This window comes from Nicotiana tabacum, chromosome 11 (genome assembly GCF_000715075.1).
Source record: "Nicotiana tabacum cultivar K326 chromosome 11, ASM71507v2, whole genome shotgun sequence".
Lineage (NCBI taxonomy): Eukaryota > Viridiplantae > Streptophyta > Magnoliopsida > Solanales > Solanaceae > Nicotiana > Nicotiana tabacum.
In genome coordinates, this window is record NC_134090.1 from 109,102,350 (window position 1) to 109,109,233 (window position 6,884).

The 6,884-nt window shown below is 35.5% G+C and overlaps 1 long non-coding RNA gene across 1 annotated transcript; it reads left to right on the plus strand.

The window, feature by feature from the left end:
* Positions 1–1,018: 1,018 nt before the first annotated feature.
* On the plus strand, positions 1,019–6,467 carry LOC142166547 (uncharacterized). Its single transcript, XR_012696959.1, has 3 exons — positions 1,019–1,172; positions 3,206–3,273; positions 6,194–6,467. It is a non-coding gene; the product is annotated as an uncharacterized LOC142166547 (long non-coding RNA).
* Positions 6,468–6,884: the final 417 nt, after the last annotated feature.

Below are 6,884 nucleotides of genomic sequence, written 5' to 3' on the forward strand. Positions count from 1 at the left end.
TGATTTTTGTCCAACATGTCTTCCTTGTCGTCAACTTGATTTTTCTTCTCTTTGACAAAAGGTCTTAAAATACTAAGGAATGATGTAAACAAATTAGTATTTCTTTTATAACTTTTTGCCGATCGATATCTTTTTACCAATTTTTCTTTAGTAACTTCATAAGTAATCTAGCACGTGCATTTCTAATATAAGGTAATCAATTCAATTTCCAATAATCTCTCTTCCAGTCTTTTGTATTATTCCCTTCCGTCCAAAATAAATGATTTTTTAGCTGTTTTCACGCACATTAAGAAATTCACATTTTAATATTAATTAGCAATAAAATTGATCATATTAACCTTTACTATCTATTCGCACAAATACTCCTAACACTATTTATTCCAAAGGCAATGTAGGAAAAAAATAATTAATTCATTCTTAAAATCTGAAAAAATTACTTATTTTGGATCATAAAAAAGACCAAAAAATCACTTATTTTGGACCGAAGGGAGTAATTTTTTCTAAGACAGTATGCCTAAGCGTTCACAAGGATGTTGAAGTTTTTATTAGCTCTCTATTTCCATGAAAAGTCAAGCTTTAAATATGAATAACAAATAATTCAAACAGAGAGGTGTTTGGGAAATAGGACAAATTTAAGTTCTCGCCACATGATCCATAGAAGCTGTGAATAAGCTCACGTTTCAAAAAGAGGAAGCACATAAGCAGACACGTGTTTGGAAGTTTAGGTGGAGCCCACATTTCAAGAAGATAAACCATCTCTCCTAAGAACAGTATTTACGCCAACTCACAAAAGACTATAATTGTTGTTGCACACTGTACAACAGCTTAAGCATGAGCTAAGCAGTAGTATTTCTGTAGCAGCTGAAGTTTAGCTAAATGCCGACGTTGCCTCCTTTGAGCATAAAGCCAAAAAAATAATTGAAATTCCCAAACTACCCTTACTACCCCAAGCTCCTCTCTTAGCCGTTTCTATAATAATAGTAATAAAAAGGTAAGTAAAATATAAGAATCTCTTCACTTTGGAGAGTTTAAAAGACTATTTTGATTCATCATAAGGAGAACTTCAGAAGTCTTATAGAGATCTATATGTGATTCGATATATATCCATTGCTAATATACGATGCGGAAACCAGTGAAGAGTTTTTATGTTCGTGATAGAGATAAAGATGAATGTGAGTTTATTTATTTTGATGTTTTCTTCTAAATTTTTGTTATCTTTTTTCGCAGATTTTGATATGGGTGTTTAATTTTATTTTTGTATACAGAATGCACAATTTTTTTTCCAGCCAAATTTGTTTGCATTATTTCTGCTTCCTCGAAATATTGTGTTTCAATAAATAAGTATGTGAAAAATTATCCCTCTCAAATATTTATTTATACAACCACCACAATAACAACAACCCAATAAATTTTCTTCCGTTAGGAAATAAATAAATTTTATTTATTTATGTGGACAAGAAATTAATGTCATTTTAAGTCGCTTATCTCGATAGCCACACAACACTGTAGGTTGAAGTATAAAGTTTCTTGACTAAACTTTTAAGAACCGGTTTGAAGAAATATGAGACAAATGTATTATGAGAGTAAATTTCTTTTACAGATATTTATTTAGTCTTTTTGTTGTGGTGCCACCGAAGTTACTTCTTCTTATTTTTAATTCTTTGCCTAAAACAAACATATAAGTGATGGTGATTTGACTTTCTTGGGAACTTGAATTGTACACGAATCTAACTTTTTGGTAAATCTTTTGAAAAATAAATCCACCATTTATTTATTTTAATATTCCAAAATTATAAAAAAAATTGTGACGACCCGGCCAGTCGTCTCATGAGTTACCGCTCTGTTTCCTCCATTTCTGCTTCCTTATATTTTGTTTATCCGTGTTATGTGGTATCGGATTGGTCGGATTGAATCCGGAATAATTTTGGTAAGGTTTGAGACACTTAGTCTCTTTTGAGAAAGCTTAAGTTGAAAAAGCCAACCAGATGTTGACTTATGTGTTAGAGGGCTCGGATGTGAGTTCCGATGGTTCGGCTAGCTTCGGGAGGTGATTTGCGGCTTAGGAGTGTGATCAGAATGAATTTTGGAGGTTCGTAGTAGATTTAGGCTTGAATTGGCGAAGTTGATATTTTGGAGATTTCCGGTTGATAGACGAGATTTTGATATAGGGGTCGGAATGGAATTCCGAGAGTTGCAGTAGTTCTGTTGTGTCATTTGGGATGTGTGTGCAAAATTTCAGGTCATTCGAACGTGGTTTGGTTGGGTTTTTTATCGAAAGCGTAATTTAAAATATTTTAGAAAATTTGGCTTAAATCCGATGTGTTTTGGGTGATTTACCGTTGTTTGAGGTATTTTGATGATTGGAACAAGTTTGAATAAGGTATTGGGATATGTTTGTGCTTTTGGTTGAGGTCCCGGGGGCCTCGGGGTGATTTCGGGTGGTTAGCGGAGAAGTTGAGATGTTATTGCAGCTGTTAAAATTGCTGCTTCTGGTGTTTTCGCACCTGCGGTTTGGGGACCGCAGGTGCGGCGTCGCACGTGCGGAAGGGGAGCCGCAGAAGCGGATTTGGGAGGAAGTGTCAGGAACCGCAGGTGCGGTAGTTTGACCGCACTTGCGAAGTCGCAGGTGTGGAGAGTTGACCGCAGATGCGGATTTGGCCCATTAAGTGATTTTCGCAGAAGCGGAGGAAAAACCGCATATGCGGTACCGCATAAGCGGCCATTGTGCCGCAGATGCGGAACAACTGGGCAGAACATATAAGTTATTTTATTTCGCGAATTTGAACTATTTCACCATTTTTGACTTTGGCCTTGGAGCTTTTTTGGCGATTTGAGAGAAGGATTTTAAGAGAACTTCATTGGGGTAAAGAATTCGAACCTAAAACTCGTTCCTATGATATTATTACATGGATTAGAGCTAGAAATCATGGAAATTAAGGGTGAAAACTAGGGAAACTAGGGCTTGGAAACTTAGACCTTTGCTTGAGGATTTGAAAGACCATTTGATGTCGGATTTGAGAACTTTTGATATGTATAAACTCGTGGGGAGATAAGGAATCTATTAATATAAAAATTATTGAATTCCAAGACACGGTCTCGGGGGTTGGTTTTTGGTAATTTCGGGATTTGTGCCCTTTATTGATTATTTTTGCTTGGGCTTCGTTCCCTTAGCATATTTTGACGTCCTCGTTCTGATTTTGGATAGATTCGATGCGTGTGGAGGCTAATTCGAGGGGCAAAGGCATCGCGAGTTAGAGATTAAGCCGGTTCGAGGTGAGTAATGATTGTAAATGAAGTTCTGAGGGTTTGAAACCCCAGATTTGCACATTGTAGTGCTATATTGAGGTGAGACACATGCTTGATAACGAGCGTGGGGTCGTGCACTATTGGGGTCTGTCCCGATTGATGATTTTACCGCGTATTTGATTGAAAACTATTTGCTATCATCATTATTTGGGCTGAATGCCATATTTGGGCTTCGTACCAATTGTTTGAACCCTTCGGGGCTTTTTACTAATATTTTCTCACTGTTTGACTTGATATTTGAACTCAGTCATGCTATTTTCCCACTGTTTTCATGCTCATCCATGTTTACTCAGTTTTATTACTTAAATGATATTTAAATGATGTTTGGGCTGAGAAACACTGTTTTTACTATTGCCCGAGTGGCTTGTGAGGATTTTGACTGAGTAAGGCCGAAGGCCTATGTTGTGAGGAAACACTTGTAAGCACGTGATTTTTGCCCTATATGAGAAATACTCCCAAAAAATGAAAAATAAAATGATTTTCCTTGGTGTGCAATTTTGAGTACTTTTGTGATATTTTTGGATAATTATTTGTATTTGTCTGTGTTTGCTTATTTGTTAAATTAATAAAAAATACAAAAAATATGTCGCATTTTGCATGTAGGATTTAATTCTACAATTGTTAGTAATTAAATTAGTTTTACAAAAATTAAAAATTACAAAAATAGGCATCTTTTGCATTTTTAGCATTTAATGCCCAAATGAACAATTTTATGCTTAATTATTACTTAATTGCGCGTTAATTGTTATTGGGAGTTAATTTGCGATTTTTATAACTTAATTTAGTTCTTAATAATAATTTAAGTATTCTTATAATTTATTTTTAGAAAATGAAAGAAGAAAAGATAACAAAAATACAAATAAAAATCGGATTGGGCCACTTCTTCAATTTTCAACCCCAGGCCCAAACAATTGTCCACGACCCAGTCCACTTCACACGGGTCGACCCGGTCCGCCCCATTAACCCATTAACCCAACACCCCTCTTCATTCAAAAAACAAAACAAAAGAAAAAAACAAAAAGAACAAAAAACCCTAAAAACCTAAAACTAACTACTCGCCCCCCTCCATCTTCTTTCTCTCCCAAAACCTTCATCCCCAAGCCATCCATGGCTGCTTTCCATGGCTGCCCTCGACCCCACTCCCTCACGTCCAAACGCCACTAACAAACAGTTCTTCGCCGTTGGTTGCTGCCACGCTGCTGCTTGCACTTCATCTTCTTCAAAGCTCGAGCTCGCCATGGCCGAGTTGTTCCGTAGCTGTCTCTTCTGCTTTCAGCTGCAGGTGAACCCGACGCACCCCCCCAGCTACTTCTGTTTCATCACTTCTGCCGCATCAGCTGTGGCTGTGGCTTCGGCGTCAACTTCTTAGGTTCGGGTTCGTCGTCGTTTGGTTGAGCTTTGGTCGAGGGTCGCCGAAATAGTTCGTATGTATGATTGTTCGATTCGGTTAGTAGATTTTCGAGTTTATTTTTGTCTGTATTTTGTTTTGATATTTTCGAATCTAAAATCGGCAAAATGTTTGTTTTGTTCATATCTATGGTTAGATATTTGATCTTTTGTTTTGTTCATGTTTATGTGTTTTGTTGAATTAATTTTCAGATTTCAAATGGAAGTTAATTAGTTATTTTTCATGTTTATTTCATGTTTGTTTAAATGAATATTTGTTAGTTTAATGTTTGTTAGATTCAAATTGGAATTTGATTAATTATCTCTTCAATTTGTCTCATGTGCTATGTATTTTCCAGAAAATATTAATGTTGTTTGAATCGTTAGAATCCGTCATGTTTGTTGCTAAAAATAGATTTAATTCATGTTCATCTTTGTTTGAAGTTCATGTTTAAATCCAGTGATTTAATGTGGGTTTATGTTTGTCTTTGATTTGTTAATTTAGTTTGAATCATGTGTTTTGTTGTTCGTATTGTTGTGTTCTTGCTCATACATTCATGGTCTAAATTAACCAAGATTGGTTCCCGATATGGTTAATTCATTCCATTAATTTTGAGTTGTGTTGTTCATCGTGTTCATATAATTGTTGTTGAAGATTGTTGAGAAATTGGTCATCTTGACTATATTTTGGTTGAGTTATGATTAATTGTTTGTTTAGAGCTGAGGGGGTAGTTTTGGTAAATTGCATTGCATTCGGGGGTAGAATGGTAATTGCAATAATGTCAGAGGGGTAATTTGGTAATTAAACATTATTTTGATTCTTTATGTTAAGCATGAGGAACAAATATAATGGGGTGGGGTTTTTGATGTACTTGTTTAATATAATAGGGGACAAGACAAAACATAATGGGGAGGAATCTTGTACTTGTTTAATGTAGGCATGGGGGACATATTGTAATGGGTTGGGAATGTGGTATTTATTTAATGTAGGCATGGGGAACAAAATTTAAAATAAAGAAAACATTAGGTAGTGGGACAAAGCATGCCATTGGGGGGAATAATTTTGGGGTTGGAATGGAAGACTTGTCTTGCTATATATAGAGTCATTCTTGACATGAAAGGGGGAGGATTTTTTTTTAGAGAAAAAAAAGAAGAGAGTTTTTAGAACTTGAATATTATTAAGAGAGACTTGGAGAGTTGACATACTTTGATACTTGAGAGAGTTTGTGATAGTAAAAGAGAAAGACAATTTGAACTTTCACTCGAACAATTCTGTTTGATTTTCTTCGAGTGTTATTCAAAAGTCAGAAACTACTGCATCTCGTATCTTTTCTCTCTTCTGCTTTGACTGCGATTGTACTTTTGCACTGCTGAGTTTTCAATCTGTTACTGGGTCATTCTACTGGTTGTTACTGGTTTTGCGGTGTTGCTGAACCTGCTGTTGCCGCGTTATTACTGTTGCTGACTCCTACTTCTTTTATTCTTGTACTGTTGTTTCCAGGTACACATTTGTACACTCTTGGCTTGAAGCGAAAAATGAAATATTAATCAGGCTCCTGTTCCTGTTGAATTCTTTTGTTCGGATCTGTGTTTGAATATTAATTTTCCTCTCTTTGTATAAAAATGTAGCCGATTAATTAATGAATAATGAGGTTGCATATGTAAACTTTCTTCATCTAATAATGTTAGTTTACATTAATCGAAGAATAGTTAATCTGTTTTGATATTATTGTGTATTTATCTCATGTTCTAGCAAATAATAAAATGTGGAATGAAAGCAGTTTTTCCTTGTACAAACGCGATCGCAATTTTCCGTTCACATTAGCCGTAACTTAATAACTAAAAAGTTGCATTTTTCAGCATGTAAATAATTAGGAGATTTTTCTTTTATTTTAGAGACGAACTTAATAGAAAAATGTAGTCGCTATAGGTTTATCCTTTTAAAATAAAAATGAGACGAGCCTCGCCAAATAAATCACAAACCGCCGGGGCCCTCAATAAAATACATAACCATTGACTAGACTTTGGATTTGGCCGTTTAATGAACCTTCACGGCCTCTTCCTAAAATAACAATACGTTAGACTCTTTAGGACGCGCCTTAATAAATCTTACCTTCTTAAACTCGGGTGCACATTTATGTGACCCAAATCCAATTCTCAACGGAGTCGAAATGTGTTTCCAATCATGGGTA